A 17,253-nucleotide genomic window follows, 5' to 3' on the forward strand; every position below is an offset into this window, starting at 1 on the left:
TAGGACTATAGATGCCTGAGGGTTCACATAAACAAAGCTCTGTGTTGATAAGGCCATACATACTGAATCCTTGGCTTTGTAAAGAAGCACAGAATACAAAAGCAAGGAAATTCTCCTAAATCTTTATAAAGTCAATGTTTGGGCCTTTGTTGGAGTGTTGTGTTAAATTCCACGCACCAGGGCTTTTAAAAGAGAGTGCAGGTGAGATTTACTTGAATGATACCAGCAATGAGGGATTGCAGCTCCGTGGAGCCTGTAGAAGCTGCAATTGTTCTTCGGGGAGAGAAGGTTGGGGACGGGGGGGGAGGAGTGCTAATGGAATCGTTCAAAATTATTTGGGGTTCCTCACACTTAACTGTTTGCACTGACTGTTCAGTCAGCAGAGGAACACAGATTTAAGGTAATTGGCAAAAGAACCAGAGGGGGAGACGGAAGACCATAAGACATAGGAGCAGAATTAGGCCACTCGGCCCATCAAGTCTGCTCTGCCATTCAATCATGGCTGATATTTTTCTCATCCCCATTCTCCTGCCTTTTCCCCATAACCCCGTAATCAAGAAAGGAAGGAATTCTAGCTGCAGTGAGTTGTTGTGGTTTGGAGTGTGCTGCCTGAAAGGGCGGTGGATGCAGGTTCAGTGATAACTTTCAAAAGGAAATTGGATAAATCCATGAAAAAGAGTCCTTTGCAAGGCCATGGGGAAAGAGTGGGGTGGGGGAGTGGTGAGGGAGTTAACTGGATCACACCCTGACAGAGCTGGTAAACACAGTGGGCTGAATGGCCACTGTAAGATTCTGCTTCACACTTTCTGCTGCTCTCCAGTTTGCAATAGGTAGTGGCAGCATATCAACAAAATTCTGGGTGAATGAAAATGTCAATTCCATGAGCATGATGGATGAGTATTTTTTAAAAAGCAGTTTAGAATTTCAATAAGGTAACAAACATGAAATTAGAATCCCTACAGTGCAGAAGGAGGCCATTCGGCCCATCGAGTCTGCACTGATCACAATCCCACCCAGACCCTATTCCCATAACTCCATGTATTTACCCCAGCTAGTCCCCCTGACACCAAAGACAATTTAGCATGGCCAATCCACCTAACCTGCACATCTTTGGACTGTGGGAGGAAGCCGGAGCACCCGGAGGGAACCCACGCAGACACGGGGAGAATGTGCAGACTCCACACAGTGACCCAAGCTGGGAATCGAACCCGGGTCCCTGGCGCGATGAGATAGCAGTGCTAACCACTGTGCCGCCCCTTCATCAAATGCTAATTCAACGTGTGTTTTCCACGTTGCTGTTTTCAAATACAAGATTAGGAATGTTGCATTGGAGCAGTGACATTGATAGAAAAACGAGTTACGCAGGTACTGAGAGAGTGAAACACTGAGTGAAGGCAGTGAGTGCAAGAAAAATATTCTAAGTGTCAAATTTGCGTAAAAACGGGAGTAAATCACGCTGGTTTTTTACAGCGGAAGTTTAAGAACAAAGAACAGTACAGCACAGGAACAGGCCCTTCGGCCCACCAAGTCTGTGCCGACACAGATGCCTCTCTAATCTAATATTTTCTTGCCTCTATGTGGTCCATATCCCTCTATTCTCTGCCTATTCATGTATCTATCCAGATGCCTCTTGGACGTTATTATAGAATCTGCTTCCATCACCTCCTCCGGCAGCACGTTCCAGGCAATCACCACCCTGTGTGTCAACAACTTGCCCCTTACATCTCTTTTAAACTTTCCCCCTCTCACTTTTAACCTATGCCCCTGAGTAACTGACTCTTCGACCCTGGGAAAAAGCCTCTGACTATCCACTCTATCCAAGCCTGTCATAATCTTGTAAACCTCTATCAGGTCCCCCCTCATCCTCTGATGCTCCAATGAAAACAATCCAAGTTTGTCCAACCTTTCTTCACAGTCCATATCCTCCAAACCAGGCAACATCCTGGTAAATCTCTTCTGCACTCTTTCCAATGCATCAACATCCTTCCGGTAGTGTGGTGACCAGAATTGTACACAATACTCCAAATGCGACCTAACCAAAGTCTTATACAGCTGCAACATGATTTTCCAATTCCTATACTCAACGTCCTGACCGATGAAGGCCAGCATGCCATACGCCTTCTTGACCACCTTGTCCACCTGAGTTGCCACCTTCAGGGTACTGTGGATCTGTACACCTAGATCCCTCTGTATGCTAATATTTCTAAGGGCTCTACCATTTACTGTATACTTTCCTTCTGTAGTAGACCTTCCAAGACTCACATTTGTCCAGGTTAATTTCCATCTGCCATCTTTCGGCCCAGTTCTCCAGCCGATTTATATCCTGCTGTATCCTCTGACAATCCTCCTCACTATCCGCTTCTCCCCCAGTTTTTGTATCATCTGCAAATTTACTAATTAGACCACCCACATTTTCCTCCAAATCATTTATATATATTACAAGCAACAGAGGCCCCAGCATTGATCCTTGTGGAACACCGCTTGTCACAGACCTCCTGTTAGAAAAGTACCCTTCCACTGCTACTCTCTGCATTCTATGCCTAAGTAAGAGTTTTAACAATACCAGGTCTTACTGTGTTTACCCCAGTCCAACGCCGTCATCTCCACATCATGACTTCTATGCCTAAGCCATCTTACCAGCTCACCTCAGATACCATATGATTTCACCTTCTGTATCAGCCTGCCATGAGGAATCTTATCGAAGGCTTTACTAAAGTCCATGTTTACAACATCCATTGCCCTGCCCTGGTCAATTTTTCTTGTCACTTCCTCAAATAGGTCAATCAAGTTTGTGAGACACGACCTCCCCTTCACAAAACCATGCTGCCTATCGCTAATAAGCCTATTCTCTTCCAGATGTGATACATCCTGTCCCTAAGAATCTTCTCCAATAATTTCCCCCCCACTGATGTAAGGCTCACAGGCCTGTAATTTCCCGGATTGTGTCTTCTGCCCTTCTTAAACAGAGAAACATGTTAGCTACTCTCCAATCCCTTGGTACCTTGCCCGTGGATAAAGAGGATACAAAGATTTTGGCCAAGGCTTCAGCAATTTCTTCCCTCACCTCTCTCAGTATTCTGGAATCGACCCTATCTGGCCCTGGGGACTTGTCCACCTTAATGTTTTTCAGAACCTCCATTACCTCCTCCCTTTTTATCTCAACATGCCCTAGAATATCAACATCCTCCTTTCTACACTCACCATCCACCACGTCCTTCTCCTTTGTGAATACTGATGCAAAATACTCGTTAAGGACCTCACCCACTTCATCTGGCTCCACACACAAATTCCCTCCACTGTCCTCTGAATCTCCCACACTCTGTGGACTGCAGAGTGCACAAGCGTAAATCCTGTTGAAAAGCTGTGGATGGGATCTATTCCCGCCCGAGAGGTCGGCAGCATAGCGCTGAGCGGGCCACTGCGCATGCGCCAATCTGTCAGCGCTGAGATTGGCGCATGCCCAATAGCCCCTCACTGCCGGCCTCCTGATCACTGGCCAGCCTATTACACAGTCTGTAGGACTTGTAGCGTGTGGCCAAATAATATGTTGGGGTCTTCAAGTATCTTTGATTTGATTTGATTTATTATTGTCACATGTGAAAAGTATTGTTTTTTGCATGCTATACAGACAAAGCATTATGTTCGTAGCGTACAAAGGGGAGAAGGAAAGGAGAGGGTGTAGAATATAGTGTTACAGTCATAGCTCGGGTATAGAGAAAGATCAACTTAATGCAAGATAGGTCCATTCAAAAGTCTGACAGTCGCAGGGAAGAAGCTGTTCTTGAGTCGGTTGGTACGTGACCTCAAACTTTTGTATCTTTTTTATGATGGAAGAAGGTGGAAGAGAGAATGTCCGGGGTGCGTAGAGTCCTTAATTATGCTGGCTGCTTTGCCGAGGCAGCGGGAAGTGTAGACAGAGTCAATGGATGGGAGGCTGGTTTGCGCGATGGATCGGGCTACATTCATGACCTTTTGTAGTTTCTTGCGATCTTGGGCAGAGTAGGAGCCATAGCAAGCTGTAATGCTTTCTATGGTGCATCTGTAAAAACTGGCAAGAGTCGTAACTGACATGCCAAATTTCCTTAGTCTTCTGAGAAAGTAGAGGCGTTGGTGGGCTTTCTTAACTATAGTGTCAGCATGGGGGGACCAGGACAGGTTGTTGGTGATCTGGACGCCTAAAAACCTGAAGCTCTCGACCCTTTCTACTTTGTCCCCGATGATATAGACAGGGGAACGTTCTCCTCTACGCTTCCTGAAGTCGATGACAATCTCCTTCATTTTGTTGACATTGAGGGAGAGATTATTGTTGCCGCACCAGTTCACCAGATTCTCTATCTCATTCCTGTACTCTGTCTCGTCATTGGTTGAGATCCAACTCATTACGGTGGTGTCGTCAGCAAATTGAAAATCGACTTGGAGGGAAATCTGGCCACACAGTCATTGGTGTATAAGGAGCTGAGAATAGAGCCTTGTGGGGCACTGGTGTTGAGGATGATCGTGGAGGAGGTGTTGTTGCCTATCCTTACTGATTGTGGTCTGTGAGTTAGGAAGTTCAGGGTCCAGTCGCAGATGAGGTCCGAGCCCCAGACCACAGAGTTTGAAGATGAGTTTCATAGGAATAAGGGTGCTGAAGGCTGAGCTGTCGTCAATAAATAGGTGTCTGACGTAGGTGTCCTTGTTATCTAGGTGTTCCAGGGTTGAGTGCAGGGCCAGGGAGATGGTGTCTGCTGTGGACCTGTTGCGGTGGTAGGCAAACTGTAGTGGATCCAGGCAATCCGGGAGGCTGGAATTGATTCATGCCATGACTAACCTTTCGAAGCACTTCATAATGATGGAGGTCAGAGCCACCGGACGATAGTCATTAAGGCACGCTGCTTGGCTTTTCTTTGATGCCGGGATGATGGTCGTCTTCTTGAAGCAGATAGGGGCCTCCAGATTGGTGTAAAGAGAGGTTGAAGATGTCTGTGAATACCCCCGCCAGCTAGTCTGCACAGGATTTGAGCGCTCGTCCGGGTACCCCATCCGAGCCAGTCGCTTTCCGTGGGTTGGCCTTCAAGAAGGCTGCTCTGACGTTTGCAATGGTGACCTCAGATACAAGTTCACCTGAGGCTTCCAGGGTGCAGGACATGCTCTCGCTGACCTCTTGCTCAAAACAGGTAAATAATGCATTGAACTTATCAAGGAGGGGTGCGTTGGTGCAGGCAATTTTACATGCCTTTATCTTGTAGCCTGTGCTGTCTTGCAGACCTGCAAGAAGACCTGCAAGACAGACCTGTCTGCCTTGAAGCAGTTGAAATAATGAGTGAAATATGTTCCAGGAATCATTTCAGTAAGGGTGTTGTGACGATGTTTCAGTAACAATTTTCATTAGACAGAAAAATCCATGTTTTAAGAGCATAAAAACTCTGAGTAAAGCAGGGCCTTAGACTTGCATAATGACCCACAACTGTAAGGATGAAGAACCCTAAACGGACAATCTGATTTGTCATTGCCTAGCAAGCCCTGATAGTCACTTAGAGAAAGGATGAGGTGTTGGCCATGTGGCCCGTCGAACGTGCCCTGTCACTTAAAAGACCAAAGGTGGTGTTCAACCTCAACTCCACTTTACCACCCCATTCACATATCCCCCAATTACCTTAGTGTCAAATATCTATTAATCCCTATCTTGAATATACCCAGTGATGAGGCATCCACAGGGTAGAGAATTCCAAAGATTCATAGTCGTCCAAATGAAGAAACATCTCTCTATCTAAGTCCCAAATGGCCGGCCCGTTTCTCTGAGCCTCTGGTTCTCTGCTCCAGGGGAAAGCTGCATCATTTTCATTGCGTTTTGGTTTTGCCTGGTTTTTATTTCTGAAAATGGAAATGACAAATGGGTTTTTGGAGCAAATGCAGATCTGGTCTGAACTGGAGACTTAAAGAATATTTTGCAATTGCAGTAATGGGGCATCTGTGTTGCGTTATTGTGGCTGTCTCATTAATACAATTGTTGCCCAGGTATAATGACGTTTATTTTCAGTAAAACATATTTTAGTTGATATACAGAGCAAATTCTGGACTCTACAATGGTAAACATGTTATTGAAGAAGCATAGAAACATAGAAGATAGGAGGAGGAGGAGGCCATTCGGCCCTTCGAGTCTGCTCCGCCGTTCATCACGATCATGGCTGATTGTCCAACTCAATAGCCTAATCCTGCTTTCCCCCCATAATCTTTGATCCCATTCACTATATCCCAAGTGCTATATCCAGCCGCCTCTTGAATGGATTCAATGTTTTGGCATCAACTATTTCCTGTGATAATGAATTCCACAGGCTCACCACTCTTTGGGTGAAGAAATGTCTCCTCATTTCCATCCTAAATGGTCTACCCCGAATCCTCAGACTGTGACCCCTGGTTCTGGACTCCCCCCACCATCTGGAACATCCTCCCCACAATCACAGAAAGTGCTAAATGTTGGATTCAGCTCAGAAATATATTATCAGATATTTAGGAAGAAGTGTAATTTGCTGAAGAATCATTCTTTCGCAAATGCACCACCAAAGTCAAGCAATTTAATTCCTAAGTTGTTGGCTCCAAAAATTATAGGCAGCATTATGATTCTGCTTTATTAATGTTATCCCTTACACTGTTCAAATGCTTTTCCCTCACTGCACTGTAGTTTCTACAGTAAGAAGTCTCACAACACCAGGTTAAAGTCCAACAGGTTTATTTGGTAGCACAAGCCACAAGCTTTCGGAGCGCTGCTCCTTCATCAGGTGAGTGGGAGTTGTGTTCACAAACAGGGCACATATAGATACAAAACTCAATTTACAAAATAATGGTTTACAGATAATCAAGTCTTAAAGGTACAGACAATGTGAGTGGAGAGAGGGTTAAGCACAGGTTAAAGAGATGTGTATTGTCTCCAGACAGGACAGTTAGTGAGATTTTGCAAGCCCAGGCAAGTCGTGGGGGTTACAGATAGTGTGACATGAACCCAAGATCCCAGTTGAGGCCGTCCTCATGTGTGCGGAACTTGGCTATCAGTTTCTGCTCAGCGATTCTGCGTTGTTGTGTGTCGTGAAGGCCGCCTTGGAGAACGCTTACCCGAAGATCAGAGGCCGAATGCCCGTGACCGCTGAAGCGTTCCCCAGCAGGAAGAGAACGCTCTTGCCTGGTGATTGTTGAGCGGTGTTCATTCATCCGTTGTCGTAGCGTCTGCATGGTCTCCCCAATGTACCATGCCTCGGGACATCCTTTCCTGCAGCATATCAGGTAGACAACGTTGGCCGAGTTGCAAGAGTATGTACCGTGTCCCATGTAGTTTTTAAACAGTGCTTGAGGCTGGGTATATAATTCCCAACTTGGAAACTATACAAAGACTAGTGTAGATTGGGATTTTTAAAATGCTGATTTTGTTTTGGTGATTTAATGGAACCCTCCTGTTTTATGGAAATGCCAGGCTGGTGACGACTGTGGATCTTGATGACTGCCGTGCTTTATACCCCTACATGTGTTGACACTATCGCAAATGTGGCGTTGTATTTACACGACACACAGGCTTGTTCTTCTTAGAGTAGAGGAGGTCAAGGAGGATTTGAGGCTGCCATTCAAAATCATACAGGGTTTTGGTAGAGTAAATAAGGAGAAATTGGCAAAAAAAAATGGAATTTGAAGAGAATCTTTAACACACTGGAAGCGCTGCCTGAGAGGGAGGTGGTGTGTCAAAATTCGCAGATGACACTAAGATGGGTGGAAGAGCAAAGTGTGCAGAGGACGCTGAAAGTCTGCAAAGGGATATAGATAGTCTAAGTGAGTGGGCGAGGGTCTGGCAGATGGAGTACAATGTTGGTAAATGTGAGGTCATCCATTTTGGTAGGAATAACAGCAAAATGGACTATTATTTAAATGGTAAAAAATTGCAGCATGCTGCTGTGCAGAGGGACCTGGGTGTCCTTGTGCAGGAATCTCAAGGAGTTGGTTTGCAGGTGCAGCAGGTAATTAAGAAGGCAAATGGAATTTTGTCCTTCATTGCTAGAGGAATGGAGTTTAAAAACAGCGAGATTATGTTGCAGCTGTATAAGGTGCTGGTGAGGCCACACCTGGAGTACTGTGTACAGTTTTGGTCTCCTTACTTGAGAAAGGATATACTGGCACTGGAGGGGGTGCAGAGGAGATTCACTAGGTTGATTCTGGAGTTGAGAGGGTTGGCTTATGTGGAGAGACTGAGTAGACTGGGGCTATACTCATTGGAATTCAGAAGAATGAGGGGAGATCTTATGGAAACATATAAGATTATGAAGGGACTAGATAAGATAGAAGCAGGGAAGTTGTTTCCACTGGCGGGTGAAACTAGAACTAGGGGGCATAGCCTCAAAATAAGGGGAAGCAGATTTAGGACTGAGTTGAGGAGGAACTTCTTCACACATAGGGTTGTAAATCTGTGGAATTCCCTGCCCAGTGAAGTAGTTGAGGCTACCTCATTAACTGTTTTTAAGGCAAGGATAGATTTTTGAACAGTAAAGGAATTAAGGGTTATGGTGAGCGGGCGGGTAAGTGGAGCTGAGTCCACAAAAAGATCAGCTATGATCTTATTGAATGGCGGAGCAGGCTCGAGGGGCCAGATGGCCTACTTCTGCTCCTAGTTTTTATGTTTTATTTATGTTCTTAATAGCTTTGTCAAAGAGGCTAGGATGCTACCGGGTCTTGATGGTTTGAGTTATGAGAGGCTGGGTAGACTGGGACCTTTTCCCTGGAGCGTAGGAGGCTTAGGGGTGATCTTATAGAGGTCTATAAAATAATGAGGGGCACAGATCAGCTAGATAGTCAATATCTTTCCCAAAGGTAGGGGAGTCTAAACCGAGAGAGCATAGGTTTAAGGTGAGAGGGGAGAGATACAAAAGTGTCCAGAGGGGCAATTTTTTCACACAGAGGGTGGTGAGTGTCTGGAACAAGCTGCCAGAGGTAGTAGTAGAGACGGGTACAATTTTGTCTTTTGAAAAGCATTTGGACAGTTACATGGATAAGATGGGTATAGAGGGATATGGGCCAAACGCAGGCAATTGGGACTCGCTTAGTGGTTAAAAAAGGGCGGCATGGACAATTTGGGGCCTGTTTCCATGCTGTAAATCTCTCTGACTCAATAACAGACACGATGGGCTGAATGCCCTTTGTGTTGTATCATTCTATGGTAAGATTAATGCTAAAATATGGACGCTAATCCTGGAGATGTGTTTAGCTTCATTATTGCAATATTAGGAAGTGGGATTGATCTGGGGTTAGGAGTGTAAACTTGGGTGATAGTAAAACTCACAACCTGCCCAGCTTGATTCTTCAAAGAACAAAGAACAAAGAACAATACAGCACAGGAACAGGCCCTTCGGCCCTCCAAGCCCGCGCCGCTCCCCGGTCCAGGATTGAATCCTGAATCCAGGATCCCCGCCCAATTTTCCAGCCTATCTACATACCAATATCCTATCCACCGAGCTGTCCCCCACAGCTACGATGCTTTGTTCATTACAACCTATTAACTCACCCCCACCCCCCCCTTTTAGACCATGTGATCTCCAGGGAGAGGCGAAAACCCAGAGTGAAAAACCCCAGGGCCAATATGGGGAAAAAAAAATCTGGGAAATTCCTCTCCGACCCCCTGAGGCGATCGAAACGAGTCCAGGAGATCACAATGGCCATCAAAGTCAACATGCGCATCGAATTCTCTTTTAAGTGGCCAGTGCAGGAATATGTCGGGACCACGAACAGTCAGTCCCGATGGAGATAAACATAGAGAGTCAACATTTTCAAGAACTGAAGCTTTAATAATATCCCCGGGACACTAGAATATCCGTCTGACATCACAACCAAGATTATTCAACCCTGGCCAGTTGCATTCCTCGGACGACATTTCTCAAGGTCACAACATGCAGTGACTATTATATTCCAAAATCATTTGATCATCTTTGTCTAAACTTATTGTCCTAACCTTCAAACCCCACTCATATATACTCTCTCAAATAAACACGCAGCTTCCTTTTAAAGCATTTGTCTACTCTTACAACTTCTCCTTGTCCACCAAACATTTTTAAAGAATGGATTATCCAATCCCCAGTTTCGTTTGAAACTTGTTACTTTTTGAGCAGTGAAAATCTGCAAAGACAGTTTAGTGTTCCTTTTACACCGTGCTGACGTTATCTATGCCTCTCAATTTAAAAATACCTCAAACAACTCTCCCTTCAGTTCACTTTTCTCCAACAAAATAAACTCGGGTTAGCAAGAATGCTGAAGTTTTTAAATGATGGAGGGGTTCACACAGGGCAGATCGAGAGGGACTGTTTCCACTGACAGGCGAATCAGCAACCAGTGGTCACAGATTTAAGAGAATTGGCAAATATTCTGTGGGCGGCGCGGTGGCACAGTGGTTAGCACTGCTGCCTCGCAGCGCTAGGGAGCCGGGTTCAATTCCCAGCTTGGGTCACTGTCTGTGTGGAGTTTGCACGTTCTCCCGTGTCTGCATGGGTTACCTCCGGATGCTCTGGTTTCCTCCCACAGTCCAAAGATGTGCCGGTTAGGTGGGTTGGCCATGACTTTGATGGAAGAATCAAGCTGGGCAGGTTGTGAGTTTTACTATCACCCAAGTTTACACTCCTAACCCCAGATCAATCCCACTTCCTAATATTAGTGTCCCAAAATATGTAGGTTAGGTGGATTAGCGATTGGTAAATGCGTGAGGTTACAGGGATGGTATGGGAGTGTGGATAGAAAGTGAGCCTGGGTAAGTTGCTCACTCAGAGAGCCAGTGCAGACTGGATGGGCCGAATGGCCTCTTTCTGCACCGTAGGGATGCTGTGGTTCTATGGAAGAAGTGAAGAGTTATATTAATTATGCAGCGAGCATAAAAGGACAGCAGGAGCAGATTCAATAGTAACCTTCAGAAGGGAATTTGACTAAGGCCAAATTTTGCAAGGCTATGCAGAGAGAGCAGGGGAGTGATGGGACATATTAGATTGCTCCTTCAAATAGCCACCACAAGCTTGAAGGGCTGAAGGGCGTCCTTCTATAATGTCTTGGTTCTATGATTCTAATTCCTTCATAAGAAAGTCATAATTCCTGGTACCAGCTTTGCCCCCTATTCTGAACCCTGGCTCATGCACAATATTGGGGCAGAACTTTCCCGTCCTGCCTGCCATAGGAATCATAGCGGGTGGGGGGAGCGGTGAGGGGAGCAGGGGAGAGGATCATGCAAAGGACCGTTCACCTCGGGTAGGATTTTCTGGTTTTGGGACGAACATGGCTGGAAAATCCCGCCCATCCTGTCAAATATTAAGGGGATAAAATTGACCACTGCCATGCAGCAGAACAACATAAGCTCCGAGTGGAATCACAGTCCATTTTGCACATCGTGTCACATTCCTCATCCTCCAAGGAACTTCAGTTCGTGAAGAGCAACTTCACCCCCCTCAGAATGATTAAAACCCATAAAATTTCACCCCTTGCAAATGGGGTAAACAACAACAAATTGTCTTGTTTGCACCTTTAACACAATAAAACATCCCAGGGTGGCTACGTCTTAAAGGTGGAAGCGAGGTGAGAAGTTTAGGGAGGGAATTCCCAGCCCAGGCAGCTGAAAACACAGCTTCCATTGCTGCAGCAATGGAACTGGGGAAAGACAAGAGGCTAGAATTAGAGAATGCAGAGACATTAGAATATTATAGTGTTGGAGGAGGTTTCAAAGATAGGGAGATAACTGCAAGTTCTTGCTTTACTTGTTAGACTGGTGGCCTTAAGCTGCCTATGTCTATATCTTTGATGTGAATCAATCCGAGATTTTTGTCAATTAAAAAAGTTAATAAGTGCCTCCTTCTTAAAGAGGCACTGCTAATAAACTGGAACAAAAAAATTCCAAAACTTCAAAGGAAACTTAACAAGTCAAACACCTGGGTGGTGTTGATGCACTCTGGTCTCCCTGCTACCGGAAGGCATCAAGTATACCAGTGGACACCACACACTCCCTGTCCAGAGACACCCGGGTGTGAATTTAACCACGGAATAGAGGCACAGTTTGGTCAAATTGCCACCCATTGCCTGGACCTATTGATGGCAACCTAACTCTACCATATCTGATGTGAAAGATCCTTCTATTTGCAGTTATGTCTTCATTGTTTGCATCAACCTTTTCCTGTCTGCCCCAGACTAAAGTAAAATTGCTGCCAAATCCATCTTTGGGCACTTTTACCACAAGTATGAACAGCTAGAATATGTCCAGCCGTGACATGCAAACACATCAATTCATAGAATCATAGAATCCTACAGTGCAGAAGGAGGCCATTCAGCCCATCAAGTCTGCACCGACCACAATCCCACCCAGGTCCTATCCCCACAACCTCCATGCATTTACCCTAGCTAGCCTCCCTGACACTAACGGGCAATTTCAGCAAGGCCAATCCACTTAACCTGCACATCTTTGGAGTGTGGGAGGAAACCGGAGCACCTGGAGGAAACCCACGCAGACACAGGGAGAACGTGCAAACTCCACACAGACAGTGACCCAAGCCGAGAATCGAACCCAGGTCCCTGGTGGTGTGAGGCAGCAGTGCTAACCGCTGTGCCACCATGCCGCCCACGGTGACACAGGAGCAGGAGTAGGCCACTCAGCCCCTCGAGCCTGCTTCACCATTCAATAAGATCATGACTGATCTGATTGTAACTTCAACCCTACATTCCTGCCGACCCCTGATAACCTTTCACTGCCTTGCTTATCAAGACTCCATCTAGCTCTGTCCCTGAAAATATTCAAATACTCTGCTTCCATCCCTTTTGCAGGACAGTTCCAAAGACTCATGACCCTGTGAGTGAAAATATCTCTCCTCACCTTCATCTTAAATGAGCAATCTCTTATTTTTAAACAGTGACCCCTTGCTTTAGATTTCCCACAGGGGGGAACGTGCTTTTCACCTCCACCCTGCTAAAACTCCTCATGGTCTTATGTTTCAATCAAGTTGCCTCTTACTCTTCTAAACTCCCAGTGGATACAAGCCTAGCCTGTCCAACCTTTCCTCATAAGACAACCCGCCCAATTCAGGTATTAGTCTGGTCAACCTTCTCTGATCTGCTTTCAACACATTTACATCCTTCCTTAAATAAGGAGACCAATACTGTACACAGTACTCCAGATGTGGTCTCACCAGTGTCCTGTACAACTGAAACATAACCTCCCTGCTTTTATAATCAATTCCCTTTCAATAAATGATAACATTCTATTAGCTTTCCTATTTACTTACAGTACCTTCATACTAACCTTCTGAGATTCATGCACCCGGATGCCCAGATCCCTCTGCATCTCAGAGCTCTGCAATATCTCACCATTTAGATAATATGCTTCTTTTCTATTAATCCTGCCAAAAGGGGCAATTTCACATTTTCCTACATTATCCTTCATTTGCCAGATCTTTGGCAAACTCGTGTAACCTTTCTATATCCCTTTGTAGGCTCCCTATACCCTTTTCACAACTTATCATCTGACTATTTTTATATCACCAGCAAATTTAGCAACCATAACTTTGATCCCTTCATCCAAGTCATTTATATAACTTGTAAAATGTTGATGTCCCAGCACTGATCCCAATTGTCACACCCTACTAACCGAAAAAGACCCAATTATGCCAATTGTCTGCATCCAGTTAGCTAGCCAGTCTTCTAACCATGCCAATGTGTTGCCCCCTACACCATGAGCTTTTATTTTATGCAATAAGGTTGTGGCACCTTATCAAATGCCTTCTGGAAATCCAAAGTACAGTACATCTACTGGTTCCCCTTTATCCACAGCATGTTACTTTTTTGAAGTAATTGGTTAAACATGATTTCCCTTTCACAAAACCATGATGACTCTGCCTGATTGCGTTGAATTTTTCCAATTGTCCAGCAATATAACATCTTTAATAAAGGCTTCTAACATTTTCTCTATGACAGATGTTAGGCTAGGCCCATAGTTTTTGCTTTCTCTGTCTCCCTCCCTTTTTTGAATAAAGTGTGCGGGTCTGTGAGATTCAGATAGGAACTATTTTAATTATGTTCAGCGCGTCAAGTATTTTTATAGTTAGCTACTGTTTTGTGGGGGGAGAGGCAGGGGGATGGGTGGCTGGTTAGCTCAGTTGGCTAGGTAGGTAGCATGTTATCCAGAATAATGCCAACGGTGCAGGTTTAAATCTTGCTCTGGTTCAGTAAGTAGTCTCACAACACCAGGTTAAAGTTCAACAGGTTTATTCGGTAGCACGAGCTTTCGGAGCACTGCTCCTTCATCAGGTGAGTGTAGGATTTGTTTCACAAACAGGGCATATATAGACACAAACTCTTACAAGATAATGGTTGGAATGCGAATCTCAATAGGTAATCAAGTCTTTACAGGTGCAGACAATGTGAGTAGAGAGAGGGTTAAGCACAGGTTCAAAGTCTCTCAGCGTAGTCTGTGTTATAGGTTGACCTGAGTGGGTTTGTGATCTGTAGTCCTTTCGGTATCTTGTCTGCTTTCTTGCATCTTTGTAGAAACTTGATGTCTGTGTCGATATGCGCAATCTGCTTGGAGATCCTCTCCACTTTGAGCCAGCAGTTTGCAATGTCGGTGGTAGCCATGATGTGGAGATGACGGTTTTGTTCTGGGGTGGGCACAGTAAGTAGTCTCACAACACCAGGTTAAAGTCCAACAGGTTTATTTAGTAGCACAAGCTTTCAGACACTGCCCTTCATCAGATAAGTGGGAGTTGTGTTCACAAACAGGGCATATATAGACACAGACTCAATTACAAGATAATGGTTGGAATGCGAGTCTTAACAGGTAATCAAGTCTTAATAGGTACGGACAATGTGAGTGGAGAGGAGGTTAAGCACAGGTTCAAAGGCTGATTACCTGTTAAGACTCGCAGGACTTTAACCTGGTGTAGTGAGACTACTTACTGTGTCTACCCCAGTCCAATGCCGGCAACTCCACATCATTGCTCTGGTTGAGGTGGAGTTAGGTTCTGTATCCTTGCCTGCCCCATGCGTGATGTGGAGTGATGCCCCTCAATCAATCATCTCTCTAATAGAGAGAGATGCTTTCGATCCCTCCTGGACTATCGCTAAATGACCTAGCTGTCTACTGCTTTATGCCTTGATCCCTGGGCATTTAACTGGCTTTAACACAGTCTAGCCTTTAAGGTGAGCATGTCATGCTATTAATAGTTACTAATGTTACTACAGGCAGGCTCACTCACTGTTTATTTTTCAAGTCTAAGGAACAAACGCTGCAATGCTACAGTCACAGAATCCCGACAGTGCAGAAGGAGGCCATTCAACCCATCGAACCTGCACTGCCAACAATCCCACCCAACCCCTATACCCACGTATTTACCTTAGCTAGTTCCCCGGACATTAAGGGGCAATTTAGCATGGCCAATCAACCTCACCCACACATCTATGGACTGTGGGCGAAAACCAGAGCACCCGGAGGAAACCCACACAGACACGGGGAGAACGTATAATAGAACATAACTGTTTAAAAACTGGAAATTAGAGCAATGCAAGCGATTCAAGCCCAGTTAATCAGCATTTAGTTTGGCAGGATTTCCAAACAATGGTTTTAAGTATTGATTTTTTCAAAAATTATTGATATATTAATGTGAGCTGCCAGAGCGGTAAAATAAATACTAAAAGGTGGAATTTAGCCTTTTCATAATTCCACTTGTAACATCTTTATCTCATTTCTAAGAGCACTTTTCTTTCTTAAAATATAATTAAAACCTGGTGATTTATGCCCCAGAATGTTTGACAGCTTCTGGTTTTATGTTGTTAGTGCCTAACAAGAATGGACATCAGAAATCCTGGCTGGAATTCTACCACCTCGTCCGCCATGGAATCGGCGCGGGCGAGCGTCCGCCAATAGGAATCTCTGTTGACCTCAGGCGGGAATTTCCGGTCTTGCCTGAGCGAGGCCATAAAATCCCGCCCCTTGAGTTTTAGCTTTCACATTTAATAACTTCATTGCTTGTGTGTGAATATAAATATCTGATGCAGGAGTGCGCAGGAACTAATAGAAAAACAAAGTCCTCAGGTGTGAGGGCAATATTCTAGCCTGGACCAGAGTGAGATAGGAACAAGAGGCCATTCAGCTTCTTGAGTCTATTCCACCATTTAATGGGACCATGACTGATCTGCGTGTTAACTTAATCTTAATCCCATACCTCTTAGTAACATTGTGGGACAAAGATCTATTGATCTGAATCATAGAATCCCTATGGTGCAGAAGGAGACCATTTGGCCCATCGAGTCTGCACCGATTCTCTGAAAGAGCATCTTGCCCATCTGATTAGTGATTACTGATTGAGAAAAGAATACAGAGATATGTTGATAAGGTGAGATGAAGGACGGTGTGAGGAGCATAAACACTGGCATGAATCTGATGGACAAAGGGCCTATTCCTGTGCTGTAAATTCTATGTAACACTCTATCTAAAGCATTTGTGGTAACGCAACACTTCAATAGTACTGACAGACTGGAATATGAGCTCAGTCCCCTGCTGGGACTGTTGGAGACAGAGCCTTTAAACCTGGCAGTGAGATTGCTGCCAACCCGAATCAGTTTACTATGTTGACGTATCAAGTTAAAATTCATTCCACGCCCAGTAAACAATCTACTGTCTTGTCTATATTGTTAAGTGTTTGCCTTAGGGTTGCTCCAGGATTGTTCTGGGGTATCCAGGAATTGAGATGGGAATTCATCGGGGAGTTATACCCAATGCGGCTTCCCCCTATTTTCCCGGCACCCCTGCCTCTGCACCCAATATCAGAGGAAGATTTTGTTCAGTTTGTTTCACAGTACACCTGGTGTAGTATGTGGGTTCTGGATGTTGTAGTAGCCAAACCTTATAATGCGTAAGGAGCAATCCCTGAAACAAAACTTTGATAAACATTGTGCACTGTTATCTATCCCTAAACTTTTAAAAATATAACTGCAAGGTAAAACGAATGAGCAGGACTATTCACACCTCCTGTCCAGAAAGAGTCAATGATTCTCCCCTTTAAGGGGTGATCTCACTGAGGCGTTTAAGATGAATGGAGAAGTTGATGGGGGTCGAGGAATGGAAACTATTTCCTCTGGTGGGGGAGTCCAGAATTAATGGACATATTAAAATTCAAGCCGGGGCAATGTCAGGAAGTACTTGGTCACACAAAGGAGAGCGAAAATCTGGAACTCTGTCCCTCCCCAAAAAGCTGTCGAGAACACAAGAACATAAGAACTAGGAGC

At 44.9% G+C, this 17,253-nt stretch overlaps 1 protein-coding gene across 1 annotated transcript in view; it reads left to right on the forward strand.

Annotated features, from left to right (window-relative positions):
• Nucleotides 1–17,253, forward strand: part of pgm5 (phosphoglucomutase 5) — a 127,192-nt gene that overhangs the window by 6,991 nt on the left and 102,948 nt on the right. The window lies entirely within an intron of this gene.

This window comes from Mustelus asterias, chromosome 6 (assembly GCF_964213995.1).
Source record: "Mustelus asterias chromosome 6, sMusAst1.hap1.1, whole genome shotgun sequence".
In the NCBI taxonomy this organism is placed as follows: Eukaryota; Metazoa; Chordata; class Chondrichthyes; order Carcharhiniformes; family Triakidae; genus Mustelus; species Mustelus asterias.